Source organism: Acomys minous (assembly GCF_964271855.1).
Source record: "Acomys minous genome assembly, chromosome: 2".
NCBI lineage: Eukaryota > Metazoa > Chordata > Mammalia > Rodentia > Muridae > Acomys > Acomys minous.
The window spans coordinates 69,960,738-69,975,188 of record NC_140484.1 but is presented as its reverse complement, the minus strand read 5'-3'; the positions used below and the strand labels follow the sequence as shown (position 1 = coordinate 69,975,188).

Genomic DNA, 14,451 nt, shown 5'->3' with positions numbered 1-14,451 from the left:
CTGGAGGCACGCACCACCATGTTGGGTTTATGAAATACGGGAGATCAGACCTCGGCGACACCCTCAGGTCCTCCCACGCTCTTCTATGACACATTCTCGTCGTCACTTAATGTTCAGTGAATAAGCTTCGGGGCTGCTCCCACTTCACATGACTAGATGGTCTTATTCCTGACGCTGTGGAGGCGGCGACGCGTTGTGGTCTTTCCTGTGGGTCGGGCAGAACTCTGCCGACACTGACACGGTCACCATCGCTTCGCTTACTGAGGCCTCACATTTCCGGTTCTGCAACAGGGAACTGAAGCGCTCAGAGCCAGCTGGTCGAGCCCTCCGCGTTTCCTTCTTTTTTTAAAATCTTGCCTGTCCAAAGACGGATTATCTGAGATCTGGGGAAAACTTCTGTGACACCCACATATTGCCACCGAATTCCAGCCTTATGCTCAGCAAGGGGCTGGGCAGCCTTGCCACCCAGGAGCCCCTGGGCTGGGAGTACTAGATGTGTAGACAGCCAAGAGAAATTCTTGGGGGCTCAGCAAGGGTGGCAAGTGTGACATCAGCAAACTCTAGTGACCACTAAGCCACCAGTTGACTTGGGCTCTAGCTTCAGGCAGGACTCTAGAGCCATTCTTAATTAGAAACGGCCTGTCTTCAACTCCGCCTTGGCGCCTGTTCGAACACTTGCCTTCTGGTCTTGCGCTGGAACCTCACACGCAAAGCCGTCAGCAATCAAGATGGTCGCTGGGCTCTGTGAAGCGCTGCGGTTGGACCGCCGCTGTCCGCGCTGTACGTTTCCATCTGAGAGGTGCTGTTTTTTGTTTCCCAACTTGCAAATCTGTTCCACCCTACCCTGTGATGTCATTTCATTTTATATTATTATTATTATTATTATTATTATTATTATTATTATTATTATTATTATTATTATTATTATTATTACCAATAATGACTTTTTGATAGTTGGAGAGTGCAAAATGTGTAGACGTTCACAGGAAAAGGATGCAGGTCAAGAAGCCTTCATTACTCTATGGTGACATGCATTGTGGCAGGTGTTGGGCGTGCCTCACAGGTATGTCACAATATGTGAGAGGGTGGGGTAAATGAAATATAAACAGAAGGAATAGTGGGTCGTCGTGGATACCAGTATTTGCTCATGTGTTGGCATGTCCTGTGCAAGGGAAGCAACCATACCTATTTTCCCGTGTGCTTTGTTTCTTGGTTCATTTGAAATAGCATCTCACTGTGTAGTCCTGGCAGGCCTGGAACTCCCTGTATGGACCAGGCTGGCCTCAAACTCACAGAGGTCTTCCTGCCTCTGCCTCCTGCAGAGAGAGAGAGAGAGAGAGAGAGAGAGAGAGAGAGAGAGAGAGAGAGAGAGAGAGAGAGAGAGAGGCTTGTGCCACTGGTCTTCTGTTTTTTGTTTATTTTCTGACTGAAAAATTTGTGAGAGTGGGACTAGTTTATTTCAACATCATGCTGTGTTAAAACAAATAAGAAAGAGGTAATTATCCTGAGGTTGTTTCTCTCACCAGGGCCCTTAAGCAAACCCAAGCCAATTCAGTATATTAAGTATCACAAAATTTAAGCTTTGCCAATAAGAAATTACCCACTTGACTCGAGCTGGGAATTAGCTGGCATAAATGTCCCTTCCTGGTCTGATCTGGCACTTCTCTGACTGTCAAACCTATTTGCCCCATGACAGTTAAATGAACCCAGACTTCCAGACTTCATTTGCTGACACTCCCCGTGCCTGCCCCAACCCGTTTCAAATATCTGCTTCCATCCTTCAGGTAGGGATTTCATAGTCCAACTCTGAAGATGTAGGGAACCTTTATTTCCCTGCCCTGATGAACTGCTTACAAAGTGGCTGTGTTCCACTGCTGTGGGTTACTGTGGGCCATTGTGGGAGGCTGTGGGCCGCTGTGGGAGGCTGTAGGCTGCTGTGGGAGGCTGTGGACAGCTGTGGGCTGCTGTGGGAGGCTGTGGACAGCTGTGGGCTGCTGTGGGCTGCTGTGGGAGGCTGTAGGCTGCTGTGGGAGACTGTGGGCTGCTGTGGGAGGCTGTAGGCTGCTGTGGACAGCTGTGGGCTGCTGTGGGCTGCTGTGGGCTGCTGTGGGAGGCTGTGGGCTGTTGTGGGAGGCTGTGGGCAGCTGTGGGCTGCTGTGGGAGGCTGTGGGCTGCCGTGGGCTGCTGTGGGAGGCTGTGGGCTGCTGTGGGCAGCTGTGGGCTGCTGTGGGAGGCTGTGGGCTGCTGTGGACAGCTGTGGGCTGCTGTGGACAGCTGTGGGATGCTGTGGGCTGCTGTGGGAGGCTGTGGGCTGCTGTGGGCAGCTGTGGGCTGCTGTGGGAGGCTGTGGGCTGCTGTGGGAGGCTGTGGGAGGCTGTAGGCTGCTGTGGGAGGCTGTGGACAGCTGTGGGTGGCTGTGGGCTGCTGTGGGCGGCTGTGGGCTGTTATGAGAGGCTGTGGGCTGCTGTGGGCAGCTGTGGGTGGCTGTGGGCTGCTGTGGGCGGCTGTGGGCTGTTATGGGAGGCTGTGGGCTGCCGTCTACTGAGCTTGCCTTCTTTTTGTTTGCTGCTGATTCCCTCCATAACAGAAAGTCAAGCCCTGCTGTTAAAGAAGCCGCATGCAGCCATGGATGCCCTTCGGCTAGCGACGCATCAGCTTTTCATGGAGGCAGCGGTTCTTTAGAACCTTCAGATCTTGCAGGGGGCACTTGATCTTTCTAATATTTGGGGGTGGGGTATTAACTGTGCCGGCCTCGGAGTTTCTTCCTCAGGACATGCTTGAAGAGGAAGTTTTTTTTTTTTTCTCTGTAGAAAAGTAACTTTTCAATTTTTGGGTAAGCCTGGAGCTCATGTGAAATGAGGCCTTTATGAGATTTTTAGACAAGGATCGGTGATTGGGCCTTAGAAATGATGCGTCTGTGAGCCCTTCAGGGCAGGTCCGGTCACAGAGACCAACTTACCCACACCTACAAGTCTCTGCACTCACCTTTTACTGTTTTCTTATGCTCCTCTTGCTAGAAAATAATTCTCTGTTTGGTAGTTAGTGCTAATTTTTGGAGAGCAAAGTTACCTGGTGGGGAGATAACGGAATCAGATCTCGAATCTAGGGCTCTGCGGGCAGTCAGGACGAGTGGGTGGAGTTATGGGCTTTAAAAATGTTTTGAGACAGGATCTTAGTACGTAGCTTGGACGAACTCACAATCCTCACCTTAGCTTCCTGGGTACTGTGGCTACAGGTGTGTTCTGTTGCTCCAGGCTCTTATCTATTCTTAAAAACAAAACAAAACAAAACAAAACAAAACAAAACAAATGTTTAGAACACGCTCCTCTTCAAAATAAGTAGTTTTGGCACACTAATTTAAAAATCACTTTATGTGTATAAATATTTTGCCTGCATGTATTCTGTATACCCGCTGAGGCCAGGGCCAGAGGAGGACTTCCGATGCCCTAAAACTAGATTTACAGATGGTTGTGAGCTACCCTGTAGGTGCTGGGAACTGATCCAGGTCCCCTGGAGGAGCAGCCTGAGCTCTTCACCACCAAGGCATATGGCTAGTTCCAAAGAATAATTACTTTTGACCTGACGGTACATGAGAAATAGAAGCTTCAGGGAAGGCTCTCAGAACTTCCCTTTCTACCTAAAGCCAATTCAGAAAGTGTCCTGTGAGAACAGAGCTCCCTGGGGGTTGATGCCGTGATGGACCTGCGCAAACAACCCTGTCCACGCCAGTGACTAAGATCTGACCTGAGGTGAGCCCGGATCAAAAGGGAGGCATGCCATCTACAGCCGCAGGGTGGACTAGTTGGATGGTCACTGGGCCAGACTGTGCCACTGATCTCTGGAATAAGAAACAACCTGCCCTCGATGTCCCTGCTTCAATCTCTTTATTCCTGATTGGTCAGGAAACAGATTTGAACTGCTTCCTGTCTCCTGACTGTTCAACCTTCGGCAAAAAACTCTTAAAACCTAATGCCATCATCTTGACTCTTGTGTATGTTGGCAGTGAGCCCTTTGTTGGTGTCACTGCCAATATAACAATCCTCACGTCAGCTCCCCTGGTACTTCCTAGTCACTGTCCCATGATTCACTTCACTTAAGCAGTTTCAACCTCATTACCATGTCTTGTCTTTACACAGTGATGGGCTTTTTGTCCTGACTGCTTCTTAACTTTTTTTATTTGTATGTGGTAAATGTATGAAGCAAGGACTTCATAATAACATCTTATCAAGTATACTGTAGCAGTGTATACTTTGGCTGTGCTCAGCCCTCATCACTATCACCTGTCTTCCTTCCTCTCTGTGCTAGCTCCCTTCTTTCCAAATGGTTTCTCTTTCACTTTCATGTCAAAATCAAGTTTCCATAGATGAGAGAATATGTGATAGTTATCCTTCTGAGCTTGGCTTGTTTTGCTTAATGTGATGTTTTTCAGTTCTGTCTATTTTCCTACAAATGATGTGATTTTATTATTATTATTATTATTATTATTATTATTATTATTATTATTATGTTTTAATGTCTGAATAAAGCTCCATTGTGTTGCATGTCACATTTTCTTTATCCATTCATCTGTTGATGGGTATCTGGTCTGGAACCACATTGGCTATTGTGAATGGGGCTGCACAGACATGGATGCGCAGTTGTCCTTGTGGTATGCTGATTTAGATCCTTTTGGCTATATTTTTGAGAGTGCCATAGCTGAATTATAAGGTAGTTAGATTTTAAGGTTTTTTTCACCCCTGTAGTGTTAGAGGTTGAACCAAGGGCTTCAAACATGCTCTACAAACACTCTGTCTTAGTTAGGGTTTTATTGCTTTGAAAAGACACCATGGCCATGACAACTCTTATAAAGGAAAACATTTACTTGAAGATGGCTTACAGTTCAGAGGTTTAGTCCATCATCATAATGGCAGAAAACATGGCAGCACACAAACGGACATGGTGCTGGAGACGTAGCTGAGAGTTCTACATCTGGACCGGCAGGCAGCAGGAGGAGAGAGTGACACTGGGCTTGGCTTGAGTCTTTGGAACCTCAAAGCCCACACCCCAGTGACCCACTTCTAACAAGGCGGCAACCTACTCCAACAAAGCGACCTTCCTAATCCTTTCAAGTAGTGTCGCTCCCTAGGAGCCTATGGGGGCCATTTTCATTCACCACCACACACTTTATACATCCCCAGTCCCTACTTTTGAGAACCCACCTCACTGGTTTTCATAGAAGGAGCGCCATTTTACCTTTCCTCCAGTATTGTATAAAAGTTCCTCTTTTTCCACTCCCCGTCCAACTCTTGTTTGTCATGATAGCTGTTCTGACTGGATCTCAGTGCCATGATCTTAATTTTTCCTGTGAAGGTTTCTATGTACATGTAAAAGCAAAGTAAAATGCATATGCTTATTTTTCCTGTGGTTTTACCGCAGTTTAATTTTCAAGCCCATACATGGAACTTAAGACGATAAAGCTCCCCTCCCCCAATATCATGTCTCATTGAATTATCTGAATTTTCCTCCTTCTACAATCTCACAGTGAACAACATCATGCTATTCTGGGATGTCCACCCTCATTGTTAGAGAAAGGAGCTAGTTCATATTTGAAGGGACGAAGGCCTTACAGAATAAAACGGGGCCTAGTGTCCATTATAAATACCTTATCAGGGCTGAAGGAAAGAGTTATTTAGGACCACACAAGGGAGTAATAAAAGGCATGATGATTCAAGTTGTTTTCTAAAGGAATATTTAAGAATGGGCATCAGTTTCCCAATTGCCTAGAGGTACATCCGGCTTGACTGGGGGCCTAGCCACTCAGCTTTCTGCAGTGAGATGTGATACGTCCTTCATCTACCAATCTGGGGTACCCTCCAGAGGGCAGAGAACACTATCACTCCTATCCCAATGCCACAGGGAGATAAGAATGGTAAAGAGAGCATTGAGATAGCTATGAATCTGCTGGTGCTCTCGGGGGTTTTGTATACGGAAGAAAAAAACATCCTTCTCGGCCTTTTAGGTTCGATTTACATCTTTTACTACTTTAAATCTAGCAAAACCTCACAGCCAGCCACATCCTGAATTATAACTATTCTCAAGAGAAAAGGTATTCACCCAGTAACGAGCCTAGAGTCCCAGGGTATTAGTTGCTTTTCTACTGCTGTGATAGGATCTGTGATAAAGACAATATATACAAGGAAGAGCTTGTTTTGGGCTCACAGTTTGGATGGTTAGAATCCATGAAGGTGGCGGGGGTGGGGGTGGGGGGGGGTAGGGACAGCTGAGAGTTCACATCTTGAGCTGTAAGGAGAGGACAGGGGATGCTCACTGGGAATGGTGTAAAGCCTTTGAAACCTCAAAGTCTTTCCCCAGTGATATGCTTTCTCCAGCAAGGCCACACCTTCTAGCCTTTTCCAAACACGCACCAACTGGAGACCAAGTGTTCAGCTATGTGAGCCTATGGGGGGCCATTCTCTTTCAAACCACCACATTCAGCGCCCAGACCCTCATAGGCTTGTAGCCCGATCATAATGAAAAATGCATTTAATCCAATTTCAAAAGTCCCCATAGTCTTTCACAATCTCAACATTGTCTAAAGTGTCAAAGTCCAAAGTCTTTTTTTTTTTTTTTTTTTTTTTTTTTTTTTTTGCGATTCAAGGCAATCTCTTAACTGCATTCCCCAGAAAGCCCAAAGAACAAATTATATATTTTCAACACACAACGGCACAGGATATACATACCATTTTGAAATAAATAAATCAGGGCATAATGAGGAAATACTGGACCCAGCAGGGCAAATCCTATAGCTCCATGTCTGATACAAAAGGGTTTAGACATCTCTTCCTTCCCAGCTTTGCTGCCTGCAACAGAGCCCCCCCCCCCCCCAGGCTGTTCTTACTCCCAACCTGCAGTTCTCCTTGGCAAATATCCTACCGTAATTGGACTTTTATTACTTTGTGGGTTCTTATTTCTTCCACCTTTCTCCACTTCCTTTCCACCCTTTCAACCCCTAACACTAGATATGAGAGGAAAAAAAAAAAAAGAGAGAGAGAGAAAAGGAAAGAGATCTTTGAATAAAATGAGGGGTAAGAAAGGAGGCGGTGTTACCGTTAGACTACTTCCTGCTGACTGGGGACATCTCGCTCTTAGGGGCAAGTTTGATCTTGCCAGGATATCTAGTTTCTTTTTCTTATTTATTCTTTGCACATGAGTACTTAACAAAGTACAACCAACAGCAACCAACAACCCACTCAGGGCCCCAGCATTTATATACCCAATGAAAAGTCTCCAGAATTCCAAATGTGACACAATCACAGGAACTATCTGCGGCTGGCAAAACCACACCCCTACCAGGTCATGAGGCAAATCCTAGTCAGCTGCTGTGAAACAGCAATGTAGGGTCTTGCTGTGAGGACACCTTTCCTGTTACCTCAGACCTGGCCTTAATCTTCTTATCTCTTTCAGCACAAACCTTGGGTGTGGTGCCCCTTTTCTCTTCAAACTGTACATCTTGTGCTTCCTTTTGTCCCATTTGATATTTTTCATTGTAGAGCTGCGAAGGGTGATTGCTAATAACAATGTGGCAGAGTCAACATCAGGCTGCCTTGAAATCTCTTCCACCAGAGAAATTAGTCCATTACTTTAGCTGTAGGCAAGTTCTTTAAACATGGGCAAAAAGCAGCTACATTCTTTGCCAAAGCACCATGCGAATGATCTCTAGCGAATGACCTCTAAACCCTCTTGAGCGGGGCCTCCACGGTCTGCATAGCTCTCAGCACTGTTGTCTTCCCAGAGTCTCCTAGGATGGCCCATTAAGGTCCGCTTACAACATTCAACCCCTTCCCTCATCCAAAGCCTCAAAGTCTTCCTCCAAAACCCCACAGGGTCAGGCCAGCAACAGCCACTCCTGGCACCAACTTCTTTATTAGTTGCTTCTCCACTGCTGTGATAAGACAACAGAGCAAAGGCAACTTGTAGAAGAAAGAGTTTATTTTGGGCTTATGGTTTCAGGGCACTAGAATCCGCGTTGGCAGAGTGAAGGCATTGCAGCTAAGGGCCTCACGCCCTTGAACCTGCAAGCAGGGAGCCAGAGAGAGCTCACTCAGGATCATATGAGCCTTTCTTTTTGAAACCTCAAAGCCTGGCCCCAAGTGACATATGTCTTCCAGCAAGGTCACAGCTCCTAATCCTGCCCCCAAATAACCAGTAACTGAGTACTAAGTATTCAAAAGCCTGAGGAGACTCCTGGAGAACATCTCAGTCAAGCCATTGCAGCTACTGTAATACAACTTTGAGAACTAGCGAAGTGACCAGACTTTGGTCTGGATGCTGCTTGGTACTTGTCAGAATCCACTGGTATTTATTTGGTGCCCCGTCAAGGACTTCTCATCTTCAGGAGAGGGGATCCCTGGATCCATGTTACACATTTCCTTAGATGTAGACGCAGCTCCACTTAATCTGGTGGCATGGTTGGATTTTTTTATTCTATTGGCTCCTAAAACATATGAATGCTTTTATGCTTGTTTAATTATACAGAGCCTTGACCTTGGTGGAATATTGTATTTTTAAAAAATGAAACTCCTAGAGCTGATCATTTCAGCTCCCGTGGAGATCAAATTCATTGTCCTCTTGCTGACAGCATGGAATACACAGCATAAGGTACACACTATAAACTCAAGAGGTAATGGCACAAGACTTAGAAGACAATAACAACAACAACAACAGCAGCAGCAGCAACAACAACAACAACAGATGCTTAATTCTTTGGTCAGATAGTGGAGAAGAGAATTATCCAGTGGTGAGCGGGGTGGAAAATGATGCATTTAACCTGTGAACTTAAGGCCAATGGGAGGAGGGAAAGGTCAAGGAAGAAATAGGGGCCCCAGGAATGGTTCTTTGCTGGTAAAGCATTGAGGGGACATCAGTGATAAAAGAGCTCAAGAAAGACACGTGACAACATATCACACAGGTCTGTAACTACAGCGCCAGAAAGGCCAAAGTTGAACATGACTGGGATTGAAATAAAGATGCTAAGAAAGGGCTATGAGGGTCAAAATGACAAACGCAGCTTGGGACAAGTGGACTGTTAGCCATATGTCAACATCAGTGGTTATTGGGGAATGAGCTCTGCTCCGTCTACACCCTGATGTGACCAAAACCAGAGCCAACCAGGGTTGTCCACAGTCTTTGCTACCTGACAAATCGCTTTGCCCCTGTGTCAGACATGTGCCTTATTCATTCATCCTTTTCTATCTTTGGTGAAGCGCTCCTGAATTAGTAGGGTGTTGGAGATGCACAGAGAGCCTTCATTGTCCACCATGTTCAGGCTGACTCTGAAGGTTAAAAGTTTGTCTGTTGCTCTGACATTGATGTGTTACTCACCCAAGTCATGGGACAGAGGCTAAGCAAGACTGTGAGACTGTAGCCCTGTTTTTGGGGATAACAGGTGTACAGCTGGCGAATCCCCTGCCAAGCTGGAAGTAAGCAGGGAACAGCCAGGAGTTGGAAGGGTGCTGGGGATCGGCAGCCCACCATCCCTTCCCAGAGAGAACGATACGCTGTTCTGACGATGCAGGTGGTGGGCGTGACTGGCACAGACAAGGCAGGAAGACTCACTGCTTGTCTTGCTCTCAACAGCAATGCTCTCAAGATGAATGGCAGAATGTCCACTGGTGAGAAATGGGTTTGAGTGGAGTATCTGAGATGCTCTAGGTGGTTTCAAGTATCTTGAGGCAAAGGAAGCACTTCCCAGGGCTCTTCAAGTAAGCATCCTAACATCTATGGTTGGTTTTGAGAAAATGTGGATGGTGAGGATGATGGGAAGTGGAGAACTACAAGTATGATTTTATTTTTATTTTATTTTAGTTTTGGAGACAGGGATCCTACTCTGTAGCTGGCCAGCCTGGAACTTGCTATGTAGACCAGGCTAGCCCTAAGTTTCCAGAGATCCTTCTGCTTTTGCTTCCTGAGTGCTGGGATCAGTGGTTGCCACTATCATACATGACTGGTTCTGCGTTTTAAAAAAGAGAAATGTAAATTATTTTTTATTTTTTTATTTTATTTTATTTTTTTAGTGATGAGGTCAAACCTAGGGCCTTGCACATGCTAGGTCAGCACTCTACCACTGAACTACATCCCTAAACATGAGAGATAGAGTGTTTTCCTTCCAAATTTATAAAATGATGAGTTTTGACTACTGACAGACATTAAGATTCTGGAATAAATTATTAAGGAAATTACTTCCGACCACAAGGAACTGAAAGAATGTGTATTGGTTTACTAAGAATAATACCACACATCTAAACTATTTCTGTTTCCTAACAGAGTCACCAGGCTCAACTGCCAATTACCTAATTAGAGTTTTAAAAGGCATCCGATAAGGACATATACTCTCCACAGAGAATAGAGTAACGTTAGGTGCAGTTGCTACAATTAGCTTTATAATAGAAACACTACACATACAAAAAAACTATTGATTAATTGATGAGATCTTCCTATGGAAGATTTCTGATGGTGGTTGTAGGACAATGTACAATACTGGGTGCTTGGCCGTTTTGTTTCAAAGGTCAAGTGCTAGACTACCCAAATACTCAAATAGCACAGGATTTTGGTATTGTAATTTCTATGGATCATCAGTTTCCTAGTTGTCAATGCTTGGCTTTCCACACCTTCCCTAAAGATGAAGGTCAGGCAGTCCTTTATGCCTTAAGGCAACCGAAGAGATGGATCAGGTATTGATTGGTTATAATAAAGGTCTGACATCCAATAGCTGAGTATGGGGTGGAGTTTCCAGGCAGGTGGGATGCATAAGGGATGCAAGCAGAGTTGAGAGACTCAAAGGAGATGCGGAAGAAAGCAGAAGGGAGACTAGAGAGGAACAGGGAGGGAATGAGCCAGCCACATGGTAGGGCCACAGTGCAAGGAAGTAGGGTTAAGGAAGTAGGGTTAAGCTAGACTCTCACTGAGAGTCTGCCCCAGCTAGAGGCCTAAAGTCTTAAACTACATACAAATTTAAATTGCAAGCAGGTCTGCAAAAGCTCCGAAATACCAATGACTTGTAATGAATATTTACATGTAAAGATGTTTGGGCAAAAATAAACACCATGTGACAGACACACTGCGGTTTCCAATGCCATTAAGATAAACAAATAGGCAATGGAGAGGTAGGAACAATGGGGAAATGGGTGAGAGAGACAGAATTAGAGACTTGATGATGATGGTGATGACAGGTGAGACAGAAGGCTGGGGTAGACTGGGGAACATAGTGTGCTGACTGTGCTGACTAGGGTGGTGTGCAGCAGCCTAGAGCTTGTGCAGACTCAGCATAGAGCACACTGCCCATTCGCAGGATCACCCTGGCTCTGAGCAATGACAGCATATCCCAGATGAAGAACGGTTCGCTTTCTGGATTAGAGTTCCTCAAAAGACCTCTATAGCCTGTGCTGCCCTTGGAGGCCATGGTGGTATCTGTGGTCCTCTGCCCCAGGCCATGTGGAAGCCTGGGAGTTTCACGTGGATATCTGTGGTCTGGGATGCCACTGGAGGCCATGTGGATATGAGTGGCCTGTATTGCTGCCTGAAGCCATGTTGATACCTGTGGTCCATGCTGCCACTGAGAGCCATGTTAAGGTCCATGGTCCTGCTGTAGCTAGGGGTTATGTTGATGCCCATGACCTGTGTGGATGTCTGCATTGCCATCTGAAGCCATGCTGATGTCCATGAACTGGGCTGTCACCAGGGGCCATATTGGTGTCTGTGGCCCATGTTGCCCTAGCCATGTTGCCTTAGCCATGTTGATGTTCTGGGCATGTGATGCCACTGAGGGCTATGATGGTGTTTACGGCCCATGCTGTGGCAGAGGGCCTTACTGATGTCTGTGGTCTGTCACACCACTGGAGACCATGTAGATATCCATAGTCTGTGTTGTCTCCAGACACCACTTGGAAGTCCATGATCTGGGCTTCCACTCACTGTAATAGGCAAGGAAGCTATGCTTGCAGTGGTATTGATGACTGCAGAGTTGTAGTTGAGAAAGAGACATAGAAGGCTTCTGTGACAACCCCTAACCCCACCATGTTGGCGCCCCTCCAAATTAACAGCCTAGACAGGAAGCCATCAAAGAAGACTCTTAAATAGTCACAAGGATGCTAAAGTGTAGTTCTCCACAATTGATGGCATCTGGCAGAGGAGTTGGTGGAGAAAGACTCAGGTTTTTTGTTTGTTTGTGTTTGTCTTTGTTTATTTATTTATTTATTTTATTTTATTTTTATTTTTATTTTTTAGGTGAGTGGCCACTGGGAGTTTGACCATGCTCCAGTGAGTATATGGGCAACACAAATTGGACTTGGATTTTTTTTCCTTTCTTTCTTTCTTCTTTTGGCGGGGTGGGGGGGGGGCAGGGGAGGTCATAGTGGGGATGGATATGAGAAGACTAAGAAGTGAGTATGATTGGGGTTCATGATGTGAAATTCCCAAATAATCAATAAAAATATTATGTTGGAACAAAAAGAACAATTTGAGAAAGAACCAATAGATGTGCTAAGACCAAAGTACATATTGATGTAGACACACACACACACACACACACACACACACACACACACACACACACTCATGGCACTGGAAACAATAAATCTATAATGGTTCCACGTTATAACTTGGATGTAAAAATGTCACCCACAGGCTCATGTGTTTGAATGCTTGGTTCCCAGCTGGTGGTTTTGTGTGAAAAACCTTAGGATGTTGGGACTAACTGCAGGAAGATGGTTGCTAGGAGGAAAAGCCTTGAAGATTGTAGTTGGCTTTCCTTCTGGGCAGAGCTCTCTTTGTTTCCTGATCTGCGGAGATGACAAATGCTGTGCTGGTTCACATGAGGATGGCTCCCGTCGGCTCATATGGTTGAATGTCTGGTTTCTAGTTGGTTGGCGTGCTGTTTAGGAAGGATTAGGAGGCGTGGTCTTGTTGGAGGACTTGTGACCTTATTGGAGAAGGTGAGTTACTGGTGAGAGGGTGGACTGAGGTTTCGAAAGCCCACTCGAGGCTCAGTCGCTCTACCTCCAACTTGGGGTTCAGATGAGAGCTCTCAGCTACCTACCGTTCCAGCACCATGCCTGCCTGTAGCCATGCTGCCCATCATGGGGATCCTAGACTAACCCTGTGAAACTGTAAACAGGGCCCCATTTAAAGGCTTTCTTTTTGTAAGTACCCTCAGCCATGATGCCTCTTTACAACAAGAGAATAAATAGTAACTAAGACAGAAGTAAAACAAGTTGGTATCAGAGACCGGGGTATTACTGTGACAGGCCCAACCATGCTTCTTTCTTAGACACTGGGACTTTGGACAAGAAAAGCTGTTGAATGCCTTAAGCAGGGCTTAATGTGCCATCATAAAAGTGTGGAAGACAACACTGCTGAAAGCAGGGTGAACTATGAAGATTCTGCTCAAGAGGTTTCCGAGGGGAGGAATGTCATCCGTGGGGCTTGAGACTGGTCTTGTGATAGTTTAGCAAAGGAGGTGGCTGCTTTTTCCCCATGTCCTAAAATCTGTCAGAGGCTAAATTGAAGAGTTTAGGACTAGTGTAGTTGGCAGAGATAATTTCAAAGTAGCCTAGTATTGACTGTGTCATGTGATTATTAATGACAATTCTTGTGCAGATCTACAATGAAAAAGAAGAGGAGCAAGGAAAAAGACAAAATGTACAATCTGAGGAGAAAAAAAAAACCCGAAACAAAACAAAAAACCAGGGAATGTAATATTGGATCCAAGTACAGTCCTTAAAGAGATGAGATGTTTAAAGAAAGGCCTGATTCCATCCCAAGCAAGCTGAAGAACTTGACAGCTTCAGCCACATTGTGGCTTTATCAAGGATACAGGGACAAAGAGGTTGTGGAATCTTCCCCCAGACTCGATATTCTAAGAGCATATATAGGGGGAGGAGGTCTCCCTCAATCACAGACATAGGGGAGGGGAGAAGGGGGGAAGTGGGAGGGAGGGAAGAATGGGAGGAAACAGGGGAAGGGCTAACAATCAAGATGTAATATGAACAAATTAATAAAAAAATATTAAAAAAAAAAAAAGAAAAGAAAAGCTTCTGAGGCCAGGGGTGTAGCAGGAGAGTCCCTGTATGGAGGTCCCAAGATGCCATCTCATGAAGCTGTGAAGAGGAGGCCTCCTGGATTGCATTGGAGACACCAAGACACTGGAGATGCCAGAGCCCAATGGGAGCCCTGTCATGGGGAGCTGCAGAGAGGGCACAGAACCAGCCCCGAGAGAGATTCGGCTGCAGCCAGCAAAGCTGGAAGGGAAGAGCCATATTTAAAAGAGCGCTCTAACATCAGACTGGAGTTGGAGGCTGTGGAGTTTGCCCCAGTTGGTTTTTTGTCTTGCTTAGGTCCCAGTTTTCTCAGTATCCACCTTTCCTCCCTTCTGACATGATAATGTATGTTCTGTGCATTTGAATGTATGTAATTTTC

General features: G+C 45.7%; 2 long non-coding RNA genes across 3 annotated transcripts in view; both read left to right on the top strand.

The window, feature by feature from the left end:
• Positions 1 to 14,451, top strand: part of LOC311582642 — a 95,665-nt gene that overhangs the window by 65,140 nt on the left and 16,074 nt on the right. The window lies entirely within an intron of this gene.
• On the top strand, positions 678 to 4,598 carry LOC311592882. Of its 2 annotated transcripts, none has more exons than XR_014777530.1 (3): positions 678 to 799; positions 1,697 to 1,784; positions 2,588 to 4,598. It is a non-coding gene; the product is annotated as an uncharacterized lncRNA (long non-coding RNA). The 2 variants fall into 2 exon arrangements; XR_014777531.1 differs by lacking the exon at positions 678 to 799 and adding an exon at positions 846 to 1,063.